Below are 20,016 nucleotides of genomic sequence, written 5' to 3' on the forward strand. Positions count from 1 at the left end.
TGGATCTAACAGGTTCAAGGTGGATAGCAAAGAAGATATTGCTGAAGTTACAGCTCTGCAAATTTACTGATCTTTTGTTGTAACTGCAGATGTTTGCTTTATTTTTGTGCTATTTTTCACGTAATGTATAAATTTACGACTTTGACTTGTCTGAGGGCTGTTGCTGGAGTTGAATGAAGACAACATTTTGCATAAAGTGTTGACAGCCTAGTCTCTTTACATAGATCCAAAATAAATGTAGATAATTTGTGGGTGTCCAGGACTTGTATCAAGAGCCCCATCCCAGTGTGGTAAGTTTTGTTTAATTCTGTGTCACAAATAGATATGTCATGGATTTTTTTTATATGTGTTTACCTGGTTTGTTGAATATGATAGGTTTAGATTTATTCAGTGTACTGATATCTATTCAGCAGAGTGAAGCTTAATTGATGACACATTAAGTCTTTTATTTTATGGAGACACGATGAATTCTTACAATTGTTTCTCTTAGTTATTGAATTTCAATGTGAAACACTATTTGGTTGCTCAATGTAATCTTTATTATTCTCTTAAGTCAAAGTATTGGCTTATCTAAAAATACGCCAATAAAAGAAAGTCAGTACATTTTTAATACAGCAGTTATTGCTGTTTGTGCATGATTAAATTCCACAGTTCCATTACCATTCAATTGATGGCAGTATTGGGTCATATTTACATTTTCTTTAGTTGAGAAGATGAAACAAAAGCAAAAGAGAGGAGGTTATTCTTAGCATAAGTTTTTCAAAGATTATTTTGCTGTCGTTATAATTTCTTGTTAAGCATTTTGCTACTTCATTTATTACAGGATAGGTCTGGATTATTTTAATGGGAAGAGTCAGGAAGACCAAAGTTGCTTCACAGAGGATAGTAAATCAATTTAAAATGTCCAAGAGGTTAGCTGTTGAGTATAGATAGAGCATAATCCTTTCTAGAGGTTATGTTTCCTCCATCCTCATGACTAGTTCAGTTCATTTGATAATTTTAGTGCCATTGTTTTATTTCCTTGCTCTCGTAGGATCAGCAGCCTGTTGTTTTGTGCTGCAACATTAATTATTTGGCAAACAAAATATTGAAAGAAGATTCTATATGAGCTGTGCTTTGGAAATTACCTAGATTTCTGCAGATAAAAATAAGGAATATAATTACTAAGGGGGAGGAAAGGAAGAAGTAGATTAAAACAGTCTTTTCAGTTTTATTATTTGGGTCAAAATATAGCCCAGAATGATGACTTAAAAGCTTAGTTTCCTTTATTTTGTGCTCCTAACGTGTGTAAAATACACAGAGCAAATCTACCCCCAAATTGGAAAACAACATTAAATTAGCAAATTCATTAGTAAATGCAGTGAGATTAGCTGGTATGGGAAATGAAAATGGGACATTTGTATGGGTTGGAATAAAGATGTGTTTTGGAGCATGACAGAGAGGTTGGATGGGACTTTCTGGCCACACTTGCCGCGAGACTGGAAAATCTCACCCAAGGTCAATGGACCTTCCCATGGTCCGCTCCTCGCCTGCACTGATTCCCATGGTGGGCAGGGAGGGAAAATTCACCCATTTACTCCAAACTCATTTCTCCCTATACCTGACTGGAGCAGTTGATGCTGATGGTGAAAAAAAACTCATTTCCTAAAACTGACATTTCTCACTTTGAAGATCATGAAATACCACAAAAGCGAACAGAAATAAAAATGCAATTAGAATCCCTACAGTGCAGAAGGACGCCATTCGGGCCCATTGAGCCTACACCAACAACAATCTCACCTGGGCCCTATCCCCACAACCCCACCAATATATCCTGCTAATCCCCTTGACACTAATGAACAACTTAACCCGGGCAATCAACCTAACCTGCACACCTTTGGAGTGTGGGAGGAAACCAGAGCATCCAGAGGAAATCCATGCAGACACAGGGAGAACAGATAGTGACCTGAACCCAGAATCGAACGAGGGTCCTTGGCGCTGTGAGGCAGCAGTGCTAATCAACTGTGCCACTGTGCCACCTGTAAAAAAACCTATAAGTAAAAAGACTTGATAGGAAGAGTGACTAATGCCTATTACACTGGCCATATTGAGTAATGTAAGGAACATACTATTGTGTTTATAAATGTTCTTTGAGGTTTGCATGTTTTTGAAAATCTGGCGATAAGTAGCATTCAGGAGTAGAGTTTGAAAATTATTCAAGACCAGTAACTGAGAGAATTGGCATTAGCTGGGTTAACTTCATGATTATGTGACTGTATGAACTTATGGATCAGTTGCATAGCAGAGTGCTCAGATTGACGCTGGGAACCTGTGGATGTGGTTTTATTGCTTCATTATGCTTGTCTTTATTTGATGCCTTTGTCATATAAATGGAATTTAGTTATAAATCTGTTTGCCTACCCATCTGGATACAGCTGATTATGTGAAATGCCAGAGGTTTAATAGGATTAATGAATTCTTACATCTTTGTCGTGTTCATGAATGTTCAACAATGTTTTAGGATAGTATTCACAGTTCATTCATTCCTAATGCCCCGGGGCATATACTTAGATTGGATAAGGACTGATGTGACTGCCAAAGTAATCATTACATTGTGCAATCTGTGATTTTTAACAGCTAAAATAGAACAGCAAGTCCAAGTTCTTATTGTCACATTGCATTAGTTGTTATGGGTGGTAATGAGAGTTAGTTACAAAAGTAGATCATCATTGGAATGACCTACCTTTCAGTGTGGAGATTAGAAGGATCATACCAAGTGTTAAGCGTATCTGTGCTGTTGCTCAGACATGTAATTATTACCTGCTTGAAAGGGTCACGCAAACTAAGAGCCAAGTGCCAAGATGTTCCAAAATAGGTGCTATTTGGATCTGAACGGTTAAAAGCAAGAGGGTAGAAAACCCATTGGTACTGTTGCACTGCCTGGCTTATGGGGCTGGACGGAGGACTCAGATAGTGATGGCACTGAAAATCAATAAGAAATGTCAAAAATTTCTGAAGCTTTTAGGAAGGATCAGAAGGCACCTCAACCCATCTGTAGAATTTGCCAAGTTGAATGCCGTGGGGATTAGGAAGTAGCTTGGAAAATGAAAAGGAAGAAAACCCAAGTGTAGCATAGGCTCTGATCTTCTGCTTGATGAATGTTGTAGTGGAGGCGATACTGGCTGAGAGAGGTCAGCATTTCTGCATATTCACATAGAGGTGGAGCCAAGTTTCAAGCTGCAGCTGACCACTGCTGTCACTGGATGTGCCAGTACCACAGATCATTGTAATTACAGGTGTAATTATGCCATCTAACCATGTGAAGTCAGTTCCCAACCTGGTATGTCTTATTTCATGATATGTTACTGAAAACATGATATTGGAGGCTTTCACATGCAAAACATTTTAGGTTAGTCAAAATGTATCCTTAGTTTGGTGTTTGAGAGTAGGAACCACCATGCACACTAATCGCCTTTCAGACTGAGACAAGCTCACTATTTTTCCAGATGTGAGCAAGTTGATAGTGATGGATTTGTGCAGAACACCTTTTGTACAGGTTGAGTCCATGTGGTGTAGGTACACACACAGCACTCATAGGAAGGGAGTTTCAGGATATTGACCCCATGACAGTAACTTGCAGGCGGTGGTGTTACTATGCATCTGCTGTCCTTATCCTTTGAGGTGAAAGAGGTTGCTGTTCAAGAAGTCTTGGTGAGCTGCTGCACTACATCCTGATGCACAGTTTGATGGTGGTGGAAGGAGTGAATGTTTACGAAGGTGGATGAGGTGTCATACAAGCGAGCTAGTTTGTCCTGGATGGTGCTGAGTTTCACGTATGTTGACTTGTATTCACCCAATAACTTCTGACTTACGCCTTGTAGATGGTGGATAGGCTTTGAGGAGTCAGGGGTTGAGTTACTCAAAGGAAAATTCCTAGCCTCTGACCTATTCTTGTAGTTTTTATGGCAGCTACAACTAAGTTTCTGGTCAATGGTGACCCCTCAGAATGTTGTTGGTGAGTGTTTGGTAACAGTAATGCCACTAAATGCTAAACAGAGAAGATGTTTCTTGTTGAAGGTAGCCATTGCCCGGCACGTTATGGTGCAAATGTTACTTGCCACTTCTCACCCCAAGCCTGAATATAGTCCAGGTCTTGCTGCATACTACTGTGGACTAATTCAGTATAGGAGGAGTGACAAATGGTGCTGAGCAATGTGCAAGCACCAGCAGACATGGCCACTTCTGACCTTATGATGGAAAGAAGATCACTGATGAAGCAGGTAAAGATGGTTTGGTCTAGGGTACAATCCTGAGGAACTCCTGCAGCAATCGTGTGATCATTGCATCAGAGGGTAGGCCGGGAAGGGAGGGAAGGCTGGAGCTCCCTGTTCCTAGAAGGGATGGTGCCCCAACTCCAAAGGCCTTCAGATTGAGGGCACCCCCACTTCCTGTCCACGATTGAGAAATGTTGGAAACAGATTGACGACCCACCTATTCTTGATTTGATTTATTATTGTCAAGTGTATTAGCATACAATGAAACATATTACTTCCTGCACGTTATACAGACAAAGCATACTGTTCATAGAGAAGGAAACAAGAGAGTGCAGAATGCAGTGTTACAGTCATAGCTAGGGTGCTGAGAAGATCAACTTAATGCGAGGTAGGTCCATTCAAAAGTTTGATGGCAGGAGGGAAGAAGCTGTTCTTGTGTCGGTTAGTATGTGACCTCAGACATTTGTATCTTATTCCCAATGAAAAAGGTGGAAGAGAGAATGTCTGGGGTGCGTGGGGTCCTTAATTATGCTGGCTGATTTGCCGTTGCAGCAAGAAGTATCAACAGTCGATTTGATACCCTCCTTTGTTTCCTTGCATATCCATGGCTGATTACCTCTTTTTCTACAGTCCCTTCTTATCACTAGTATATTACTTTTACTAAGCACTGTGAAAGATACTTCATCAAGCTTCATTACATGAAGAAGCTACACTTTGGCGACTATTCCAGTGAATGTCATTTAATTTACATTGCATCAGATTGTATAGGGAATAATGTCCGTAATTGGTTGTGTTGCCACTAAAACATAAAAATATCAACATTTTTAAAATTGCGGAATATCAATAGGGCTGCTAGAAAATACTGTGGTTAAAAATTACAGAGACTTTCCATGAAAGAGATTGTAGTTAGCCCAGAGGTGTGGCATATATCTCTTTCAGGTACATTCATGTAATCCTTTTCAGTTTGTCACTCTCTCCTTTTAAAGTTGATGACTCAGCGAAGACATCTACCATATGTAGTTGTTTAAAAGTCAAATATTTTAGACCACTTTTTTAGGACGAGTGATTTGTCTAACTTTTACACGGGCAATGTTTTATAGGAATTGGCTTGATTGGGGCCCAAAAAGACTATCACAATGAAATAAAGTACAAATAAAATACCCACTGCAGTGAAGAATTCATTTTAATTCTCTACCTCTCACCTATTTATAACGTTGCAGTTGTAACATATTTCATCCAACACAAAATAAATATATACAAATTAACTACAACATCTCCCAATAAAATCCTTTGAAATCAGTCTAATCACTATCTGAGTCACCAAACAGTTTGCCGCAATGGGCTGATTGTATAACATCATCATATGGATATTCCTCATCTTCTTCTTCATCATAAACAATATTGGTCACACTGGTAACTTCAGCATCATTATTCTACAAGTAATTGTCCTTGATATCATTAAATGCATTCGTTACCCCACACTTTAAATTTTTTGATGATGTTGGGATCAAGTTCATTCTACACATCCACTATTGCTGGTGAGGGTGCTGGCATTATTACGCCTATAATAAATGTTTTTGTGTAGTCCTCCTGGTCTCAAATTCAAAACTTCCTGCGCTATTTCTTGTGACCTCCTTCATCCATCCAGCTTTTCTCATGAACATGGATGACAACGTCTTTCTGAAATTTACCTTTGAGGAGAGCTTTGGGCTTGACGATCAACACTATCTTTAATTTTATGCCATTTGCCAAACCAAATGGAGCCACCAGGAACCATATCTTTTGGTGACCAACTACAAGGTCTATTTGCTGGTGTGTCAAAGTTCATCGAAGTTTCATCCACATTTCCAGTGCAGGCATTATGTATTATTCTCTCGTTGCTGGATGACAAAATGGTGGAACTTGATGATCTTATCTTTGAGTTCAGGTGGTAAATGCTATGGAATTTTCATTTTCTGACTGAGTACTAAATCATGCCTTTCCATAAAGCTTGGCACTGGACTTGCATCTACAATATCATCTTTCTTTGCTTCTCTGACAGCAGAAAGTTGGATGGCTTTGGGCTAATAATATGACCATTCTGCTGATGTGTGTTAACCCATTCTGCTACAGCTGTCTCCAGTTTAAACAGAGTTGTGCACCTGTTATTCTTTCTTGAATGCATCGTAATGGATCGTGTAGTATGCATTAGTCTTGTTGATTAACTGAGAGACTCCCACTGGAATTGATAGTGGGAAAATCTAAAGATTCCCATGTGTGCCTTTACATTAATGAACCATTGTAATTACCAGTAAATAATTAATAAACAGAATGTGGTTTGATCCTTGAAAAACTTAGGTTGATGTTTGCATGAGGTATATGACAGAACTTTAGGCTAGAAGTCATTATTTTTATGTGAGATTGACATTTACAGGAGTATATATGGTATTTCCAATTATATAGAGCCTTTGCCATATGGAAATTTCCCAAGAAATTCCATGTAAGCTGTTATCATTAAAAAGTTCGACAAGATTCCCATAAGGAAATATTAAGACAGGTGACCAAATGCTTTGCCAAAAGGGACATTTTAAGGAGTTGCTTAAAGATGGAAGGAGAACTTTAAAAAGAGAGAATTTCAGAGCTTAAGGCCTAGACAGCTGATGGTAGAGTAAAGAAATCATGGATTTGCACGAGGCCAGAATTAGAAGAAAGATTTCAGAGACTGTAGGACTGGAGGCAGTTACAGAGATAGGTTTGAGGTGAGGCCTGGGAGGCATTCTGAAACAAGGATGTCTATGCTTACATGCCAGCTGGATACTGAAGGAATGGAATACTTTTCAGTTGAGGTACATCCAAAGTAGACATATGGTGCCCACAGAGCAATGTGTGAACAGTCAGTAATACCTTACATGATGGGGAAGCTCAGAATCTCAGCAAAGCCATGTGTTTAGTCGTCTGCTTCTGGCAAGCTACATCAAGTGCTCCATCCTGTTACTTAAATGTTCTCATCCAGGGTCACCATCAGACCTTCACAGCTGTTGGCGCTGCCATTCTCTTCCTGCTCTAAGGTTGCAGTTGTGGCTGCGATGGGTGACAGATTTCAGTGACCCTTTCCTTGATGAAATGCAAACATCCCACACACTGTTCCTGACTAAGGATTAAATAGAAAAATTTCCCCTTGAACACTCTGGATAGACATGGCCTTCTGCTGGGAATCCTTTATCCTTTCCTCCTCTTCTCCCTCTTCCAGTGGCTTGTTTCGCTCTGTGCTACCTCTATCCATTCTCCCTTTTGTGTGCTGTCCTACTACTGTGTACATATCTGGGAGAAACTGGTTTGTGCAGAGGCTTTGAAGTCAGCATCAACTTCTTGAGGATCTCCCATACCATTCCCTGTAGCATTTAGCAACTTCAAAGAACTCAATAAAGCACCAAACTCTTGTACAATCATAGTGAAAGAAATTCATCAGTAACTCACCTGAAAGTATTTGATTCCCTTAAATAATATGGGTACATCCAAATTTTGCACTGAATATAATTTCATAAAATACAATAAAATGCCATTGAGATCTGGGTTCTATGTCAATTCTGACCCCATGTTGGCAAACTACCAGTTCATGTACCTCTCTAACCCTAGCATTTGCTAATCCATCTTTTCAGAATTTAAACCAAATGGACAATTTGTAATCTAAATTAACTAAATTCATCAAAGATATCAATTATTTTGAACATTACTATCAAAAGTCATTGATTTCAATTTTGCAACTGAATAAATTTAGTTCTTTCTTGGAATTTAAACTAAAACAATTCCATTCCGATTACTGACCAAAGCTTAGAATAGAAATATTTGATTTGCACTTTAAATTGATTTCACACTAAGCTGCATTATTTTCTACTCATCTGAGTAACCTTCAGACTAAAACTCTTTGGATTAGAGTCTCAAGATAGACCAGACTGGGAAGGAAAGATTAGAATTGTTAACTGACAGCATCAAGGACAATATCTATGAGGATGTGGAAGTTCTGCTTTGCCTTGCCCCAGATCTTCCCACGGACCTCCTCAGATAATTCAGGACTGCAACATCAGATGGACCAAATTGAAATTCTTTATGCAAGTTTATGTGTGACAAAAAGAACTGGAAACTATTGGAGTTCCCAGGAAAGCATCATAAATGCTGAAAACGGTAACTTCAACATTTTTCTCAAAGCCCTTCTTGCCTGCTGCCAGAGTTACAGCAGGAAACCAGTAGAAATCCTATGGAGTTTAAGAGCCCTGGTTTATTTAATTGCAAAGACATTGAACCACTTAATTAAGAAACCTGTTTGATTCGTATTGGCAAGTCACCTATTTATGTATCTTAGCAGACAAAATAATATATGCTCTTATACGTAGTTGAAATCTGTTTACTATGCACCATTATATTAAATATAATGTGTAGCAACTTGTCACTAAAATCAAATAGTTGGATGAGAGATTAATTTATTTTAAATAGGGAAGAGATATGCTCTCACTCATAATGCTTATAATTGCAGTCCCTCTTGGGCTGCGGCGTGACAGAGTGATGGCGCACAGACAGCAGAGAGGAAAAGCTGTGTACAGAGGGAGAAGGAGGGCTCTCAATAGGGAGCTGTACACACTATGCCACCTGCTCCACCTACGACTGCACAGTAGGTCAATGCTGAACTTGCAGTAGAATGAAGATCAACTTGTCCCTCAATTCCTACACCAGTGAATCTTTCCAGGCTGGAATCAATGAAATTGCCAATATTTCACATTTTAGCATGTATTGCTACATCAAGGAGGTGAAAATGCCCATGGACACCAGGACAGGGTACTTCATCATCTTCTCTCTAACTGGAGGGAAGCTGGAAGTGCAAGCACATGGCTTTGCCAGGATAGCAGGGTTCCCAGTGATGCAGGGAGCCATCAAATGCATAGATTTGGCTCTGCTGGCTCCTCATATTAATGGGGAGAGATATAAGAACATAAAGGGTACCAAACCCTGAATGTGCAGGTGACATAACCACCCAAGAGTATCATATTGGTGAATGCCAACTATCCTGGCAGCAGTTTCACTGCTTTTATTCTGTGCTAATTAACAGTTCCATGACAAACCAGAGATAGCACTTTGGTGACAGGTCTACCTGCTCTGGATGTAGCTCATGACTCCCCTCCATCAGCAAATCAGATGTGTGGGTGGCACATAAGCCATGCTGCTGCTGGAACATCATGAGGTCATGGTCTGAAATGATGAGTCTGCTGCCTGGACCACTTCAGATGGGCCAGCTACATTATACACCATATCGCCAAACCTTCAGTAGTCTACTGTGCCCAGCTGCCTGAAGGTCCTACCCTTGACACCAATTCTTTGAGGATTACCTTGATGGGAGTGAGAGCTGGAGGAGGAGGTAACTGGGATCCCATTCCTCTGGGACAGATTGTCTCTGAGCGGTTAGTCAGTCTTCAGTTCCCCTAAAATCATCCTCACGTTACTGTTACTCCACAGTTTCCAACCTGTCGATGTCTTGCCCACTATACCATCGCAATGTCCTCTTGACCCAAATGCTGAAATATAAAAAAAAAATTCCATAATAATTTTATCCAACAACAGTCCCACTAATGCAAACAAAACTAGAGTATTCACCCTTGTGTCTCACCATTTAATGTCTGTTTTACAGGTGCCTTTGCCTGTCCTATTGCTCCTGCACAGTATTATCCCAGTCATTGCAGTATGGCTAGTAGGAGGCTGATAGGGGAAGACTGCAAATTGCCTTGCAGGATGCCATCAATCAGTCCTGGGCCTTCAGCGTTGTTTTTGGATTGTACAAACATGGCATGGGCGACTGCAGTATCAGATGGTTGGTAATGACTCAGGCACTAGTAGAATTGGCAGAGGGAAGAAAACAGGATCATGCAACATAGAGCCAATTCAGCTTCACAGGATGGTACTTTCAGTGATTTCGATAATCTGTTGGTGCAGAGATTGTTGGACTGCTGTCTGAAGCCGCAAAGTCCCTTAGAGCCTTGGTGTCTGCAGTTATGATAGCAGCAGTCTGATTCTGAGCTTCGGCAGCACTGAGACATTGGGTCATAACTTCTGAGCTCTCTAGCATTTCATTAGGGAGGGTACACCAACTTTACGCTGGGAATTCTCTTCAGAGGTTCCCAGGTAAGATTTTGCACGGCAACAGCCCAGAAATGTAAATCACAAACTTAGGATGTTTTTGACTCGGTTACATCAATAGTTATCCAGAAAAAGTTAAAAGGAGTAAAATCATCTCTAACTTCACAGTAACTATTGTGCAGACCAAGACTGACCATCCCCCCACTCCTCATGGGATACTCCCCCCCCTCAAAGGAACATCCCCCACCCACCAATTACCCCATTAAGGATTCTCCCCAGCCGCTCACCCTCTAGGCCCAACAGGACTTGACCTTAGGTCTGACCTCTGACCTCCCCCTCTGACTTCGTGATCTCTAAATCCATCCCCAATCCCCCACATCGCCCAAATCCCTTCTCCACCACTCACATGACGGAAAGGATGGGTTACAACTTTGCATCAAGTTGGTGTTAGTCTCCTCCATGCACTTCAACAATGACAATGCACTGTCTGGCAGGTCTCCCAATGCACAAGTACCTTTGGTGTAAGACGAACAGAATTCTCTCTGCTTGCCACCCCATCAAATTTCTCACCTGATTCCTCTGCAGCTGAACCCACCCACAACCTTGCCAATACAGAGCATGTGCTATCCTTTCACCCTGGCCTGGCAGCAACACCCTTAATCCCGCCTTTATAACTACACTTAAATATGCACAATGCCAGCATCTGAACTGATGGCTGTGGCTGTCAGACCAAATAAGAGTGCTCCTTCAGCAGACATCTGCTCTTGCTTGTGCCCTTCATTGTGAAGTTGGCTAAGTGGAAGTTCTTGGATGTCTAACAGTAGAAACGTAGGAGGGAAGGATTGGGGTGAGGGAAGGGGGGATAAGAGGTTCATAATCATACCTGCAGCTCGCCCTTTATGTCAGATAATAGGACGACGATGAAGAAGAAGTTGAGAAGAAACTTAAGGCTGTGACATACCATCACCTGAAATTTCACAGGAACATCAGTTGCAACAACCTCAGAGATGGCTCCATGACTGGAAGACCACTTCCAAGGGTTTCAAGAAACTCAGATTTATTTGTTCCCTGCAAGTTTTCTGCTTCCTGTTATATGTGACTTGGTTTTGCAAGAGAGAAGGAAGAGAATCAGTGATTGTGTTGCAGTAGGTTTGGGTGATGTGACCGTTATAGCTGAACCATTGGAAGTATGTGGTGGCTCTGTGTGGGACTGGGCCCTGCAGCAGTGATAGATATCAGAAGGTGAGCTAAGACATGTGAATATTAATCATGTGCCCCGATTGCTGATATGGGTGATTGTGATAGGGATGTGATGTATTAAGCAGCAAGGGGATTGGTGGTACAGTGGGCAAGTTTGAAGATTTGGAGACCACAGCTAGGTCTCTGGAGCAAAACACCTTGAACTGACCTCCTGCTTCCTGCTCACTTACCCTTCCCAGTGTGTACCTGGAAGGCCTCCTGTGGAAACGTCGGCTGGAATGTTATGACCATTCATGCCAGCAGGATTTTTCCATCCAGCTGCACTGAACAGAGATTTGCCTGAACACCAAATTCCCCTACTTCACTGCAGCGGGAGCATGGCAAGAATAGCTGGAAAGACTGTACCGACATCTCTCTTCCTTTCTACCTTTTATATAAAGGTCTCCAGCTGTGTATCAAAGAAACTGAGAGCCTTCTTTCTGGTCTGCTGCACTGTTGGTACTTTTATTCCTACTCTCTAGCACCCTTGGAAAGAGTTCCTCTGGCTGCTGCAGCCTATATGTACTTTCCCTTTAGGAGATGCAGGCTGCATTTGAAAAATGCGGAACCTCTTCGAATCGCTGGTCACGAGCATCTATCTGCCTAGCATGTGGCCAGTCTGTAATGTGTTTCTTGCTAGGCTACATTGTCACAGTGATGCTGATGAACAGGCAGTCTGAGATTTACAAATTGACTGGGCAGAGAGTCATTGTGTATCAGAATCATCATCTCCAAATCAAGCACTATCTAATTTTACCACATGGAGTTAAAAGGAGCTCAGAGCATGGGAAGTTCTTCCAGAAGTTCTTGGTCAATAGGAATTGTGGATCACTCTTCTTCAAGGATCTTGTGTTAGATTGGAGATAATATTAAGTCACAATGCAATAGGAGAAACTTTGTATGTAAAATATATAGAACTTGAGCTAACCCAGAAGTTCTGTTTAAGAAGAATGATTAACACATGACACACTTTCTCTGGATCTTTATATTATATTTGATGACTGCTTTATGGGGGCAGCTATCTGCTTCATGCTGTGTGCTGGACATGAGATGTGAGATTATGTATTGGATTCTTGGTGCATACTATGTGTAATTTTATTATATTTGACACATTGGACTTTTGTGTCCTGGTAAGATTCCTCTGAAAAGGATGAAGTTGTAATATTTCCTTCTGTGTTAGGAAGCATGAGGAAAGGAAGGCAGCTTGCACAGAATGTATAGTTTGATATTGTTTCAAGAGGCAGTGTTTTGTTACAAGGGTTAATTTTTCTGGTAAGCATACAGCAGATGCTAAGAATGCAGGCTAATAATTAATTTTAGCTAGGAATGTATTACATGGTAGAGTTAATGTTTATTTAGATTTTCTGGGATTTTAGACTAGGTATGCAGAATCATGTGAGTTTTTGATTAAATTGATTGACAAGGGCAGTCATGTGACTAATGGGAGGAACTAAGCTCGCAGGAAAGTCAGTTTCATTTTAATTTTTATAATACAAGGAGTTGCTGCCTGGACTGCCAGAAGAAAAGAGTGTCTCTCTGTCTCTCTGTCTCTCTCTCACCTTCTCGGGTAGTGTCAGTCCACGAAAAGATCAGCCATGATCTTATTGGATAGTGGAGTAGGCTCATGGTGCTAAATGACCTACTTCTGCTCCTAGTTCTTTATGTTCTTATATTTGGACTTTCAGAAAGCATTTGATACAGCGCCACATGGCATGTTGGTTAGCAAACTAGAAATGTTTGGGATTGATGGGTCCTTGGCAGCCTGGATTAGACGCTGGCCAAGAGATAGGAAACAAAGGATAGATATAGATGGGCATTTCTCAGATTGGAGATGAGTTGAAAGTGGTGTTCCCCAGGGATCAGTGTTGAGACCCTTGCTTTTTCTGATTTAGAAATGGGTGTTGAGGGCAAAATCTCTAAATTTGCAGATGATACTAAGATAGGGAGAATAGTGAATTGTAAGGATGACACTGAACGACTTCAGAGAGACACTGACAAGTTGGCCAGTTGGGCAGACAGCTGGTAGATGAATTTCAATGCAGTGAAATGTGAGCTAATGCATTTTAATTGAAGAAACATGGAGAGACAATACAGGCTCAATGGTACAACTTTGAGGGGAGAACAGGAATAGAGGGACCTCAGGGTTCAAGTACATAATTCTCTGAAGGTGGCCAGGCAAGTTAAAACCGTTGTTAAGAAGGCTGAGAGAATCCTGAGGTTTATAAATAGTGGCACAGAGTATAAAAGCAAGGAAGTGATGCTGCACCTCTACAAATCATTGGTCACATCATATTTGGAGTATTGTGTTCAGTTCTGGGCATCTTATTTAAGAAAGGATGTTAAAGCCTTAGAGAGAGTCAAAGAAGATTTACTAGAATGATACTAAGAATGAGGAATTTTCAATACAAGATTAGAGAAATTGGGCTTATTCTCCTTGGAGTTGAGAAGATTAAGAAGTGGTCTTCTTGAGGTGTTCAAAATTATGAATAATTTTGACAGGGTAATGAAGGATATGCTGTTTCCACTATTTGGTATGTCAGTGACTAGCGGTCACAATTTCAAGATGGTCAACATGAGAGCTAGGAGTGAGATGAGGAGAAACTTCTTCATTCAGAGAGTTGTTGGGATTTGGAATGTGCTGCCTGGGAAAGTGGTGGAGGTGTGTTCCATTTGAGGTTTCAAAAAAGAGCTGGATACATATTTAGAAGAGATGAATTTAGAAGGTTACAGAGATGGGTCTAGAGAATGGAACTAGCTGAGTTCCTCTTTTGAGAGTCGGTGCAGAAACAATGTGCCAAATGGCCTCCTGTGCTGCAAAATTCTATAATTCTATGATTTTGTTTGCCAACTCTTATGCTTCATTTTGTTATTTGTTTATAAAGCTATAAGTGGCTCTGGATTATAAATAGGTCTGTGAGGTAATAATTGTCATTTTGATAAGAATGTTGTCCCATTTAATCCATAGATGATTAGTGCAAATATGGCAATTATTAGCCCTCAGGATGTATTTCAGAAAGTGCAAAGGTACATAAGAAATAAAGCATTGAGATTGCAAGAAATAAAAAGTTTGCTTATAAATTTTAGCTATTGACAAGAAGATGGTGATAAAGCTGTGTGTTTTACTGAAGACACATTAGCTATTGATTGATTATTTGTAGTTGATATGTTTATACTGTTTAATTGCATTGCCCATGTGTATACAATCCCAATACTTGACCTGTCCAGATACAAATTGGCAATTTACTTTTTGAAAAGCAGAGACAATTATCTATTTGCATTACATTCCCTTTTATAATATCAGAAATATTATTATTTCTAGTAAAAAACAGCTGTGCTTTTTATTATAAATATCAGGCAAGGGAGGAATGCTCAGTTACATTGGACTTTTTCAGGAAAAACTATTTGGCTAATTGCATATTTTCTGGACTGGCGGAGAAATGTTTGGGTTGTAAAATTGTGAGCATTACTCTTTCAACTGATGTTACTTCCTTTTGAAGGGAAATGATTTTTTAAAGTGTAGATAGGTACTGAACTGATTCCATGTGTGCCGAGCTTATCAGTTAAAAAGCAAGCAGGTGATGACATTTAGCAAAATGAACTGACTGAGTGACATTATCCAAACACGAGTATTAGCTTCTGTTCTTATCATTATCTTGTTAAACTGGCTGCTTCAATGAGAATTCTAGGCAACGTCAGATATGTTTTGCCTAGTCCAATGTCATCAAGATAGGCAACTGGAAAATGTTCTTTAATGTATTTGTAAAGATAAAGCTCTGGACATAAATTATCTCAAAATTGCTCGAGGAAATGGAAATACTGTGTAACTGATATAAGTGCAATAATTTCAAAAGTGCCAGCATAAATTCAATGTAAACATAAACTTGTGACACAAGTTACCTAAAATTGTTAAATTAAACCGTACCTATCTGAAAATGATTGCAAATGAATGTATTCATGCTAATCTACCATAATATCTGTCAAAAGTATTCTGTCTATTCTGTGGGCAAATGTCATCTGCACAAACATGCCTGCTATAAGTGGTGAGAACAGTATTTAATTTACAATGCATTCAGTTTAAGATAAGCATTGTACAAATTACCAGGATTCAAGATTTCACATTTTTAACCTAATGAAACTCCAGTCAACGCTGCTGGAAATTAGGCTGCAACATTACAATGAAGTCAACAGGGATTCTCTATTTAAAATTCGAAGCACATGCAGGAATTTCTTCTTCAAGTTTATATAGCAAAGAAAGATGTCATGGACCGGCCAGTGGCCAATGTTTGATTCCTTGCTGATTGCGACCACATTTGTCTAAGATACAAAACAGTGATCAACTATTCTTTTTATCTTGTGTCCTGTGATGTGTGAAAGGATCAATCTCAGTCATAACTTCTTTGCTTGTACACTCTGTGGGCAGAATTTAACTTTGGGGTTGGGGGTCCATTTAATCAGGCGATTAGCTCCTGTGTGGACAGCGTATCACATTCCTGCTTCTGGCTTGAGGTAAGGACTGAAAAGGGTGCAACAACATTGATGTAATATTTAGAACACCAACTCGTGGAAGGGATAGAGAGCAACAAAGTTACAAAGAAATTACAGAGAGATGTGAGAATAATAATTATAATGAAGGCTTCAATTATTTAAATATCTACTGGGATAGGAATAATGTAAAGACAAGAAGGACAAGAGTTCCCAGAGTGTGTTCAGGATCACTTTCTGCAGCATGTTTCCAGTCTAAAAGAGGGCAGGTGCTCTCAGACTTGGTTCTTTGGAACAAGTTGGCCAAAGTGGATCACACTGGGAAAGCATTTGGGGCCAGTGACCGTTGTACCATAAGCTTTAGATTGGCCATGGAAAAGGACAAGGAACAATCCAGAGAAGAGATAATTAATTGGGGGAAAGCCAATTTCAGTGGAATAAGAGTGCACCTGAGTCAGGTGAGTTGAAATCAATTGCTAGCAGAAAAGACAGTGACTGAACAATGGGCTACTTTCAAAGAGATAATATCACAATCAATGTCAAGATATAATCTCTTCAAGGGGAAAGATAGGGCAAATAAATTTAGAACACCCTGGATTGGAGGGGGAGGGAGGTGTGGCTGGGGGGGTAAGAATGGAAATTTTAAAGGCATTGATGATAATCCTCCAGTCTTCCATAGATGCAGGAGTGGTGCCAGAAAATTGGAGAATTGTGAATGTTACACCCTTGTTCAAAAAAGGATGCCAGGATAACTACAGACCAATCAATTTGGCTTCAATGATAAGGAACTTCTGGAAATTATAATTCAGGACAAAAGCAGTGATCACTTAGATAGGTGCAGATTAATTAAGGAAAGCCAGCATGTATTCATTAAGGAAAAAATATATTTAATTAACTTACTGGAATTTTTTGAGGTGTAACAGAGAAATTTGATCAGGGTGATGCTGATCATGTGCTGTATATGGATTTTCAAAAGACATTTGATACAATGCCACACAACAAACTTGTGTGCAAAATTTCAGCTCATGAAATGAAAGGGAAATCAGGCACTTGGATAAGAAATTGGATAAGAAAGAGACAGAGAATTGTGATAAATAGTTGCTTATTAGACTGGAGGAAGGTTTGTAATGGAGTTCCCCAGCGGTCAGTATTGGGATCCTTGCTCTTCCTGACATATATTAATGCCACAGACTGTAATGTGCAGGGCATGACTTCAAAATTTGCTGATGATACAAAGATTGGAAGTGTTGCCAACTGTGATGAGACTAGCCTGCAACTTCAAAAGGGCATAGAAATGTTAATGGATTGGGCAGACAATTGGCAGATGAGATTCTGTGCAAAGAATTGTCTGATGATTCATTTTTACAGTAAAAAGATGCAGAAACAGTGTAAAGTAAAGGAAGAAACTTCAAAGAAGGTGCAGGAACAAAGGAACATCAGCGTATATGTACACAAGTCATTGAAGGTGGCAAGGCATGTTGAGAGTGCAGTTAATAAAGCATATCGTGTCCTAGGTTTTATTAATAGCATCTTTGAGTACAAGAGTATAGGAGTCATGTTGAATTTGTGTGGACAGTACTCAAGTCTCATCTAGAAAACTGCATTCAGTTCTGGACATCAAACTTCAGGAAGGATGTGAAGACATTGAAGAGAGCAAAGAAGAGATTCACAACTATGATTCTAAGGATAAAGAATGTAGTTGTGAGGGTAGATTGAAGAGGTTGGAGAGTCCAAAAGACATGCTGGTTCAGTGCATTGACCATGCTACATTCTCCCTCAATGTACCCGAACAGGCTTCGGAGTGTGGTGACTAGGGGATTTTCAGTTCAGTGTAATGTAAGCCTACTTGTGACTAATAAATAAATAAGCTTTTAAAAACTTGAGACTGTTTTTCTTGGAGAAAAGAAGGCTGAGAGGAGAGTTGATAAAAGTATTCAAAATCCTGAGGGTGTGGACAGGGTAAATAGTGAGAAACTGTTCCCACTCAAGAACTAGAGAGCACAGATTCAAACTAATCATCAAGAAGAATAGGAGTGATGCAAGGGGTTTTTTTTCAGCCAGAGGGTAGTTGGAGCCTGGAACAAACATCCTGAGAGGGTGGTGGAGGTAGGTTCTGTTGAGGTACTCAAAAGGAAATTGGATTGCTTTCTGAAAAGAATATGCAAAATTACGGGGATAAGACAGGGGAATGAAATTAGATAGAATGCTCCTTCAGAGAGCCAGATCTGACTCAATAGGCCTCCTACAGCACTATAAAGATTCTGTGATTCTAAGCCCCAATTAAGGCTGGGGCAGAAAGCCTCATGGATGATCTTCCTTTTCCATCACCAATTGATGCACTTAAGGACTTTAACCTGTCACAGAATCATAGAAATGCTACAGCACAGAATGAGGCTATTCAGCCCATTGTGTCTGCACTGGCTCTCCATATGTGCATTATGACTTAGTGCCATTCTCCTGCCTTTTTCCATAACCCTGCACAAGTTTTTCTATTCAAGTAATCATCTAATACCCTGTTGAATGTCTCAGTTGAATCTGCCTCCATTACACTTCCAGACAGTGCAGTCCAGACTTGAAAAATTCTCTCGGTGAAAAAGTTTTTTTCTCACATCACATTTGCAAATCACTTTAAATTTGTACCCTCTTGTTCTTGATCCTTTTGTGAACAGTTACTCCCTATCTACTCTGTCCAGGCCCATCATGATTTTGAACATCTCTATCAAATCTCCATTTAGGCTTCTTCTCTACAAGGAGAATAGTCACAAATTCTCTAATCTGTCTTCATAACTGAAGTTTCGCATCACCTGGAACCATTTTTGGAAATCTCTTCTGCACTCTCACCAATGAGTTCATATCCTTCCTATAATGTGCTGCCCAGAACTGTACGCAATAATCCAGCTGAGGTTTAGATGATGTATCGTATAAATTCAAAATAACCTCTTTGTACTCTATGCTCCTGTTAATAAAACCCGGAATATTGCATGCTTTACTAATTACCCCCTCCAACTGTCCTGCCACCTTCAATGATTCATGTACATATACACCCAGGGAACCAGCCAGAGTCAGGCACTGGAGTTGCCACATTGTGAGCCCAAAATACAAAAGCTGATGTGTTTGCTTACAGGAACCTGGGTTGGATGTCCCTCATTGTCAGTCACGTAGTGCCAGATTGAGGAATCCAGCATCGGGAAGAAGAGGGGGTGCTAAAAGCACACCTCTGCCCTTGATGCTGACTCTCTCCCCCTTATCTGGCAAACCACACTGTGACTCCCTCCTGACCTTACTCACCTGAAGCCTGGGTCCCTCACTGATCCTGGGCCTCTGGTGTGTGAATTGCTGGCGGTTGCCATTGTTTCCAGTAATGGTGTCTGCAATGATTAGCTGCCAACTTCTTATTGGTTGGCAGCACTTGACTTATACCACTGGGCCATCGATCCTGGGGAAAGTCTACCACAGCTCAGTAAAGCACTTAATATGGCGCTCCTCCCACAAAAATAATGATTTCACCAGCTGGCAAGTGAGACTCCCATAGCTAATTTAGCTTTCACCCTATGCCTCTATTTAAAAAACCCAGAATCCTGTGTGATTTTTAACAGCCTTGTTAATTTGTCCTGCCACCATCAAAGATATGTATATGTGAACTGAAAGGTCTTTCTGGTGCTGCACCCCATTTAACATTGTATCAATTAGTTAATATTTCTTCTCCTAATTCTGCCAACAAAAATGCATAATTTCACACATCTCACGGACTCAACCCAATTTGATTTCCCTTTACGTAGAGGATTAGTGAAAATTAACATGGCTCTATAACAGGCAGAGACAGGTGAAATTAACTATGGAATGGCAGAGCGCTGACTACATTGGTCGGAGGGTCATATGTCCACTTTGATGCCTATTTCTTATACTCTTTTGTTCAAATATTGCAGTTGTGTTGGTTATG

At 40.2% G+C, this 20,016-nt stretch overlaps 1 protein-coding gene across 1 annotated transcript in view; it reads left to right on the plus strand.

Annotated features, from left to right (window-relative positions):
• Window positions 1–20,016, plus strand: part of LOC145342394 (cyclic nucleotide-gated channel rod photoreceptor subunit alpha-like) — a 43,942-nt gene continuing 23,926 nt past the window's right edge. The window contains exon 1 of the mRNA XM_080187948.1: window positions 1–290. The gene's annotated coding sequence lies outside the window, so the exon portion shown is untranslated. The remainder of the gene's footprint in view (window positions 291–20,016) is intronic.

The sequence above is a fragment of the Carcharhinus amblyrhynchos genome, chromosome 1 (assembly GCF_965287045.1).
Source record: "Carcharhinus amblyrhynchos chromosome 1, sCarAmb.v2.hapA, whole genome shotgun sequence".
NCBI lineage: Eukaryota > Metazoa > Chordata > Chondrichthyes > Carcharhiniformes > Carcharhinidae > Carcharhinus > Carcharhinus amblyrhynchos.